This window comes from Gossypium arboreum, chromosome 3, assembly GCF_025698485.1.
Source record: "Gossypium arboreum isolate Shixiya-1 chromosome 3, ASM2569848v2, whole genome shotgun sequence".
Lineage (NCBI taxonomy): Eukaryota > Viridiplantae > Streptophyta > Magnoliopsida > Malvales > Malvaceae > Gossypium > Gossypium arboreum.
This window is the reverse complement of record NC_069072.1, coordinates 98,800,084-98,809,505: the sequence shown is the minus strand read 5'-3', so window position 1 is coordinate 98,809,505 and position 9,422 is coordinate 98,800,084. Positions and strand designations below refer to the sequence as shown.

The 9,422-nt window shown below is 38.9% G+C and overlaps 1 non-coding gene across 1 annotated transcript; it reads left to right on the top strand.

Annotated features, from left to right (window-relative positions):
• The first annotated feature begins 9,085 nt into the window (after positions 1–9,085).
• LOC128291132 (small nucleolar RNA R71) lies at positions 9,086–9,192 on the top strand. Its single transcript, XR_008280908.1, has one exon. It is a non-coding gene; the product is annotated as a small nucleolar RNA R71 (small nucleolar RNA).
• Positions 9,193–9,422: the final 230 nt, after the last annotated feature.

The following is a 9,422-nucleotide window of genomic DNA, read 5'->3' as shown; positions in this document are numbered from 1 at the left end:
TAGCAAAATTCAAATATGAAATTTTCACACATGCATATATACATATAGTAAGCATTAAACATGACAGCTAATTATTTTTATGACTCGATTTTGTGGTCCCGAAACCACTTCCCGACTAGGGTCATATTAGGGCTGTCGCATCATGTGGGGATAAAATTTACTCACCCAACCCTACACACCAAGTCGTACCGGTTACGGCACTAAAATAGTATTTGCAGTAGAGCTGCCAGTAATAGGCTTATAGCCTTCCATTACACTTCCTCCAAAATCATAAATCCCACCCCATGCAATGCAACATGATATAAATGTACATACAGTAAAAATGGCATGCTTAAATAGTCATACATTACATAGGGGTAAAATAGTCATCTTACCAAAAATAAGGGTCCGGGTACACTTACGAGCCGAACGGTAGGTCCACAATTGTAACCTTAACAGTCAACTGATGATAATGGGCCCACAGCCCATATTAAGGGCCCATGTGGGCCCACACGCTCGTATGGCCCATATAACCCAAATTGGCCTTGGCCGTGTGATTTACACAGCCTAGCCTAATAATAACCACACTTTTATGTGATTGATTCTGTTTGGGGCCCACAGCTTATTGGGCCTATGCCCAAAATGGCCCAATACCAATTCTGTCAATGAAAACGTTCATGGCCATCTCCTTCAATAAAATATTTCCAAATTATATCAATCACTTTAAACAATTTGAAACAGTTCTGTTAAAATTTCCACATTTTTGTAAAAGCCCAAAATCCACAGTCGAGTTTTGCAACTTCGCTCTGATACAATTAAATGTAACATTCCAAACCCGTCCTGGACATCATGGCCAAATCTGGCGATGTCACATTCAAGTGTTTTTCGTAAAGTGTGAAATCGCTTGACAAGTCCAATGTTTATTTAGCCTCATTGTGTGAACTAGAAAATGATTTTTAAAATTTGCGTCACTATCAAAAAGTATTCACTTTAAAACTTATTAATTCAAAAATTTTATTTATTACAGAAGCTTTTGAAACGATTTTGCGTATTCGTTGTATTTTGGTAAATCACACATATCTTTTAAAAACCCACATCCTACTACTAGCAGATATAAATCCAAATTAAATAAAACCCAAAAATTTAAAATTATAGAAGCCTTATTACATAATGAAACCCGAAATAAAATATTAAATATAATATTAAAGAAAACTTCGTCGAGTGGCCACCTCTGAGTCCTCCGTTGCCTCGATCCGTCTAAGCCGGGGGATTTCCTACACAATTAACAAATAGGTGAGTTTTCGAAAACTCAGTGTGTGAAATCCCATAAAAGCATACAATTAGAGTAAACACAATTTGGGCCTAAGCCCTCACTTTCAGTTAGGGGCCTTAGCCCCTCTTTCAGTAGTAGTAACAGTCTGGGCCTGAGCCCATTTTAGTATTAGTGGCAGTCTAGGCCTTAGCCCATTTCAGTACAATATACAAACACAGAATCCTACCCAATTCATCCGCTACACACCATCTCCGTACCAGCCCTACACACCATGTGGGATAAAATCGACCCATCCAACCCTGCACACCAAGTCGTACCGGTTATGGCACTACAATAGTATTTGCAACAGAGCTACCAGTAATAGGCTTATAGCCTTTCAGTACACTTCTTCCAAAATGATAAATTGCACCCCATGCAATACAACATGATATAAATGTACATACAGTAAAAATGGCATGCTTAAATAGTCATACATCACATAGGGGTAAAATAGTCATCTTACTAAAAATAAGGGTCTGAGTACACTTATCGGCCCAATAGTAGGTCCACAATTACAACCTTAACAGCCAACTAATGATAATGGGCCCACGGCCCATATTGCAAGCCTATGTGGGCCCACACGCTCGTATGGCCCACATAGCCCAAATTGGCCTTAGCCGTGTGATTTACAAAATCTAGCCCAATAATAACCACACTTTTATTTGATTGATTTCGTGTGGGGTCCACAGGCTTATTGGGCCTACATGGCCCAGTTTGGCCCAAAATGGCCCATTACCAATTTGGCCTATGAAAATGTTCAAGGCCATCTCGTCGACCACACGACCATGTTTTGTCACACAGCCTGCCACACGGGCGCCCAAATGCCCGTGTGGTGTCATCAACCCACTTTTCTGGCTATTCAACCTTTCAGCTTTTTGACTTTTCAGCCTTTGCAGTTTCACATCCAATGACAGTGTTACACGCACTTATTGATGAAAGGACGCCAATCTTCATATACTCTAACCTAAATCTAATTATGACCCAATGTCAGCCCTTAATCACCAGGGTTAGCCATCCTCTTATGAACACTAAATCCCTAATAGTACATATTACTTACCTTGATTAAGCAAGTAGGGTTTAATCCTCCCTTAAACAGTAATCACCTACTTCTTGGCAATAACTTGCATTAAAACCTAATTTTGTTAATTAACACCCTAAATGAAAACCACTTGAACCAAGTGAATCACTTACCGAAATGTAGAACAACGAGTGGAGGGTTGTAGCAATCGACCCACAAACAAAACACCCTAAACTGAGGCACAAGATAGTTCAGTCACCCCTGACAGTACCCGATAGAAAATAGCCAATGTTGAGGGGAGGAGAATAACTATTAACAAGGAACAAAGAGAACAGCACCTGCACTTAAACTTGAAATAGGGTATTCGTCTAACCCCAAACAATGAATAGAGAAGAAAACAGAAGAAGGACGTAATGAGGGGAAAAGAGAAGTCTAGAGTACTTACCCCTAACACCAAGACACAAGAGGTGGAGGGATGGATAGAGTGGTGAGATGTTCGGCAACCAGAGAAAAGAAAGGATGTTCGGCACAAGCAATGATAGAGGTAAACTAGAAGAAATTGAAAAAGTAGAGGGATAAGAAGAGAGGGAACCTATTCGGCCAAAAGTAACACCGTGCAACGTCAAATCTGAAAGTGATGAGGAGAGGGAAAGAGGAGCGGAGAATAGGCCTAAAGACCTCAGCTAACCTTTTGAAAGAATTTGCAATGGAAGAAAGGAAGAGAAGAGGTAATCAGTCATCCAAAAAAACTAAGGACAAAGAGCAAACACGAAATAAACTCAATTGAGCAAAACGCAAAGAAAGGAAACAAAGCACTCCCCAAGACAGAATTCGACCACCAGAGGAAAAGAACCGAAAAACAATATTAATCCTACACTGACTGCCAAAGCCAAACTTTGCCAAAATTGAGAATCCTAATTCGGCACACCTCTTTTTCCAACCCTTTCAAACTCCTAAAATCTCTCAACATTATCCTATCTGACCATATCTCCAACAGCCGAATTTTGCTCCAAAAGAACTCCCCAATTTCGTTCAGCCTTCCACACACTGAACACCTCCGCCAACATCCCTACACAACTGAAATACTAAGTGCCAGAGTTCAAATCCAGCAAGACTCTTCTCCAAATTTGAACTTGCTTGATTTTCTCCTTAATTTCCTCCCATCCATCTCTTCAAATTCAGCCAACAACAACTCTATTCAAATCTATTCAAACTCTTGGTGTTTCAGTCAAACACAACTCCCTCTCATAGCCACCAGCAAAAATAATCTCCATTTGCACAAGCAGGGATTCGAACCTCAGACCACTAGCACACTCCACATGCCACTACCCAGTAGACCAGTAGGCCCATTCTGCCATGTTTTTACCAAAATAAACTTAATAACCCTACTGGCCAAAGATAGGGGTTTTATCCTTAAAATGCAAAGTTTTTGTGGAAGCCAAGGCTTGAAACCATGACTTCCCAGATACTACTAGAGCACGCAACCACTAAGCCAAACACTCAATTATGTCACTTCCCTGCATAATAAAATATTTATGAGCAGTTTCCAAACTGTATCCTAGCTCAAAACCTAATACTTCTAGGCCCAAAATTCGAGGCATTATAAAAGTTGATAATAATTAATATATATTATAATGGATATAATTATATATTAATAATTATCATCTTTTTTTTTAACTAAAACATTTATTCTAAAAGCTTTTTGAAAATATTTACAAGAAGAGGCATCTAATTTTTAATATTTATAGAAAGAGCAACCGTATTTTAAAAATAGTTCAATTAAGTCCCTAGACTTAATGAAAATTTAAAATTGAGTTGCAATTTTAAAACTTGGATCAAGATTGACCCTTTTATTTGAAAGTTTAAAAATTTATTTTTCCATTTAGGGAAATTTCTAGGAAATTATGTCAAAATCAATTCTCAGGAAAGACTGGAGGGGTCACAAGTGGTCCCGCTTAAGTTCCAATCTCCTAGACAGAATTTATTTAAACATACTACTCCCGAAAATATACCCTAAACCATTTTTTCAAAAAGAAGAACAAGAAAATTAAATATCTGATAAAATGAATGAAATTTGATTCCGTTCAATTTTATCTCCCCAGTAATGTTTCAAGTGTTGAGCAGTAATTCAAAAATTACCTCCCTTACCTTAAAGTTCAACAACTCCGTACGGATAGACTCAATGAATCGTAGATGGACTGACCAACGTGATTTAAACTTATCTGAAAAGAACTTTAATCTAGAATTAAATAAGAAAACTTGATCACCTGCTTCAAATTCACGAACTCGAATGTGCTTCTCATGTCATTTTTTAAGTCTCTCCTTGAGCAATTTGGCATTTTTGTATGAGAACATTCGAAATTCTTCTAACTCGTTGAGCTGGAGCATCTGCTTCTCTTTAGCAAGCTTAAGATCCAAGTTGAGTTGTCAGAGAGCCCAGTAAGCTTTATGTTCTAACTCCAGGGGTAGATGGTAGGCTTTCCCAAAGACTAACCTATAGGGTAACATCCCTAAATGTGTCTTGTATGCTGTCTTGTAAGCCCATAAAGCATCATTCGATCTTTTTGACCAATCTCGTCAGTTCGGGCAAACTACCTTCTCAAGTATGCCTTTCATCTCTTTGTTTGCCAGTTTAGCTTGCCCATTTGTCTGCGGATGGTAAGCTGTGGCAACCTTGTGCTTGACTTCATGTTTGTCAAGAAACCATTTCAACCACTTGTTCACAAAATGGGACCCTTCATCACTGATGATTGCTCTTGGGGTTCCAAACGTTGTGAACACATGCTTCTGTAAAAACTTCATCACAACCTTAGCATCGTTTGTTAGATATGCCTCTGACTCAACCCACTTAGACACATAGTCTACTGCTATTAATACGTACTTATGACCAAAAGAAGGAGGGAAAGGATCAAAAAATTTAATGATGTTTGTTCAGGGCATTTCATTTCTGTTGGTGATATTTTCGACCTTTTGACATTGATCACAACTCTTTACACAAGCATATGCGTCTTTGAATAGTGTTGGCCAAAAGAATTTGGCTTGCAATACATTGGCTGTAGTACGTGTGCCTCCGAAATGTCCCTCATTCGGAGCTGAGTGACAATGGTATAAAATCTTATGTACTTCATCTTCTGCTATGCATCTCCTGGTCATTTGATCTGCACACTTTTTAAACAAATACGACTCTTCCCAGAAATAGTACTTCACTTCGTGAAGGACCTTTTTCTTTTGATGATACGTCTTATCAATTAGCATCAATCCACAAGCTAAAAAGTTAGCAATATCAGCAAACCAAGGGGTATTATGGACATGATTTTCCTTCAGTATGTGTTCATCTGGAAATGTCTCTTGAATTGGTATAAGAGGAGAGTTCCCTTCTTGCGACTCCAATCTAGACAAGTGGTCTGCTACTTGGTTTCTACTCCCTTTCGATCTTGAATTTCTAGATCGAACTCTTGAATTAGAAGTGCCCATTAGATTAGTCTCGGCTTAGCGTCTTTCTTGGGAAGTAAATACTTAATTGCCGAGTGGTCCATATAGACAGTCACTTTGGTACCTACAAGATAAGATTGAAACTTGTCAAAAGCAAACACAATAGCACGTAACTCTTTCTCTGTTACTGTATAATTCAGTTGAGCTCCTGTCAGAGTTTGACTTGCGTAGTAAATGGGATGAAAGAATTTGTTCCTTCGGTAGCCCATAACAACTCCTATCGCGACGTCACTTGCGTCACACATCAATTCAAATGGCAAATCCCAGTTTAGTGTGACGATTATGGGTGCCAAAACTAGTCAACTCTTCAAATCTTTAAAAGCTCTTAAGCACTCTTCATGAAATTTGAATGTCGCATCCTTCTCCAATAATTTGCATAAAGGTTTAGCAATTTTGGAAAAGTCCTTGATAAATCTTTGATAGAAACTGGCATGGCCCAAAAAGCTCCTAACACCCTATGCAGATGTCGGAGGTGGGAGTTTTCAATAACATCTACCTTTGCTTTATCTACTTCAATTCCATGTCTCGTTATCTGATGCCCTAGAACAATAACTTCTCGTACCATGAAATGACACTTTTCCCAATTGAGTACGAGATTTATTTCTTTGCATCGCCTTAGTGCCTTGGCTAAATTGGCTAGGCAATCATCATATGTATCTGAAAATACTAAAAAATCATCCATAAAAACTTCCAAGTATTTTTCAACCATGTCAGTAAAAATAGGCATCATACATCTTTGAAATGTAGCAGGTGCATTGCATAAACCAAATGGCATGCGTCTAAATGTGAGTGTACCGTACGAACAGGTGAATGTTATCTTTGTTGATCTTCTGGTGCTACCGTAATCTGCTTATACCTTGAGTATCCATTGAGAAAGCAGTAGTAGTCTCGCCCTGTGAGTCTATCTAGCATCTGGTCCAAAAACAGAAAAGGAAAGTGATCTTTCCTAGTCGCCTTGTTCAGCTTTCGATAATCGATGCAAATTCTCCATCCCATAATTCTAGTTGGTATGAACTTGTTATTCTCGTTTTCAATGATCGTGATACCTCTTTTCTTTGCTACGCACTAGACCGGACTTACTGATGAACTAACTGAGACGGGGCAAATTATACCCGCATCTAACCACTTGATGATTTCTTTCTTGACTATGTCCTTCATGATGGGGTTCAGTCTTCATTTTCCATCAATTGTCCCTTTTTCACTATCTTCTAGGATAATCTTGTGCATGCATACAGATGGACTAATTCTACGGATATCGGCTATGGTCTACCGATAGCCTTCTTGAAGTGTTTCAATACCAGGATGAGTTTCTCTTCTTGCTCAGTAGTTAATTCTACTGAAACAATCACAGGTAGAGTAGAATAGTTACCTAAATAAACATATTTCAAATGTGAGGGAAGTACCTTCAGTTCTAATTTAGGTGGCTCCTCGATTGACACTTTTGGCTGGGCATAATCCATTTTCTCTAAATCCAAAGATTCAAAGCGAGATTGCAAATTAAATCCCCTTTGATTAGCTTCGAACAAAGCTAAGTAATCATCCTCCTCTTCATCATTTAGAGGATCTGATGTCAAAATTCGTTCCAATGGGTCCTCAACATAGTTGGGTTTCTTTTTCATGATTAACTCCTCTAAATCGGACACTGCAGAACAATCATCAATTGTGTCAAGAAATCATATAGACTTTAAAACGTTAAATGTTACTTAATCATCCTGAACACGCTAGTAAGCTCGCCCACATCAATAAGGGTCCTTCCGGTTGCTAAGATGGCACCTCTTTGTCTGTTTCAAGGTCTAGAATCACAAAGTCAGCAGGAAAGATAAATTTGTCTACATGTACCAATACGTCCTCGATTTCTCCTTCTGGATGTGCTAAGGATCGATTTGCTAATTGAAGTGTAACCGTAGTAGGTCTAACTTCACCTATCCCCAACTTCCCAAATATTGACATAGGCATTAAGTTGATACTCGCACCCAAGTCACATAGTGCCTTACCACAATATGTTGCCTGAATGTTGCAAGGTATGGTAAAACATCCAGGATCCTTCAACTTTGGGGGTAGTTGTCTTGAAGATATGCACTGCATTCCTTTGTCAGGGCTACCATCTCAAATTCTCCAAGCCTTTATTTTTTAGACAGGATATCCTTCATGAATTTGACGTAGTTTGGCATTTGTTCAAGTACTTCAACAAATGGGATGTTGATATGAAGTCGCTTGAGTACGTCTAGAAACTTCTTGAATTGAATTTCTTGCTTCAACTTCTGAAGTCTTTAAGGGCAGGGTGGTGGAGGTTTTTTTGCTAGAGCTGGTTGGTTCTTCTTCTATGGTAATTCTGTATCTAACAGAGTTGTTAGTTGATCAGAATTAACTAGTTCTGAAGTTACCTTGTCAGATTTGGCAGATTTTGGTTCTTGTGAAACTGGAATTTCAATACTCGGTTGAATGTCTTCTAATTCTTGAGCATCAACTGGCTCCTTTTCAACTTCGTCGGTATTGGGCTCTAATGTCTTTCCGCTCTTAATGTCAATGCTTTACAATGCTCCTTCCTTGGATTCCTCAAATTCTCCGGATCACTAGGTACAACACCTTGTGGTTGATTTTAGAGTTCAGTTGCAAGATGGCCCATTTGATTCACCAAATTCCTGAAAGTGGCATCATTTTTCACCATGTATTCCTTCAATAGATTCTCTAGGCTATTGGATGGTTCAGCTTGGGTTGGTTTCTGAGCTTGTTGGGAAAAGCTAGGTGGCTGGATCGATCTAGGTTAGGCATAATTGTTATTGGTTCCTACTCCTTGGTTACTCTAGGAAAAATTCGGGCGGTTTAGCCTTGATGGGTTATAGAAATTGGATTGCAGTCTTTGCCTTCCTCAATTTTGGTTCTGGTTTCCCATATAATACACGAATTTTAGGTTCGATGGACATTCTTCAAACAAATGTCCTTCCCCACTATAAACACAGGCTACGTTTTCAAATTGATTCGGTGGCTCTGCTACAAAACTATTAAACCTATTAGTGGTAAAATTTTTAAGCATTAATGATATTGAGGATGCCTGAGATGCGAGTGAAGTGAGGGCATCTACTTCATGTATTCCAGTGACTCATCTTCCTGATGCTGCTCGATTGGTTGGCCATTGATAATTGTTGCTGGCAATCCTCTTAATGATTTCATAAGCCTCATTATAAGACTTAGAAAGGAGAGTACCATTAGCAGAAGCATCCACTACCATTGTTGTGTGAGCATTGAGACAATTGTAAAATGTCTCAAGTTGGATGCAATGTGGGATTTCGTGATGAGGGCACTTCTATAATAATTCTTTGTATCTTTCCTATGCCTCATACAAGGACTCATCATCCATTTGTTGGAAGGCAGTGATCTCAGTATTCTTGCTAGGCGGGAAATACTTCATAAGGAATCTTTCTACTAACTCTTACCATGTCGAAATTGAGTTTGGTGGAAATGAGTTCAACCAATCACGAGCTCTGTCTCTTAGTGAATACGGGAACAGCTTCAATCGTAATGCATCTTCAAGAACTGTGGCTAACTTGAAAGAATCGCTCACCTCCATAAATAGTTTTAAGTGTAGGTGAGGATCTTCGGTAGGCATTCCACTGAATTGTC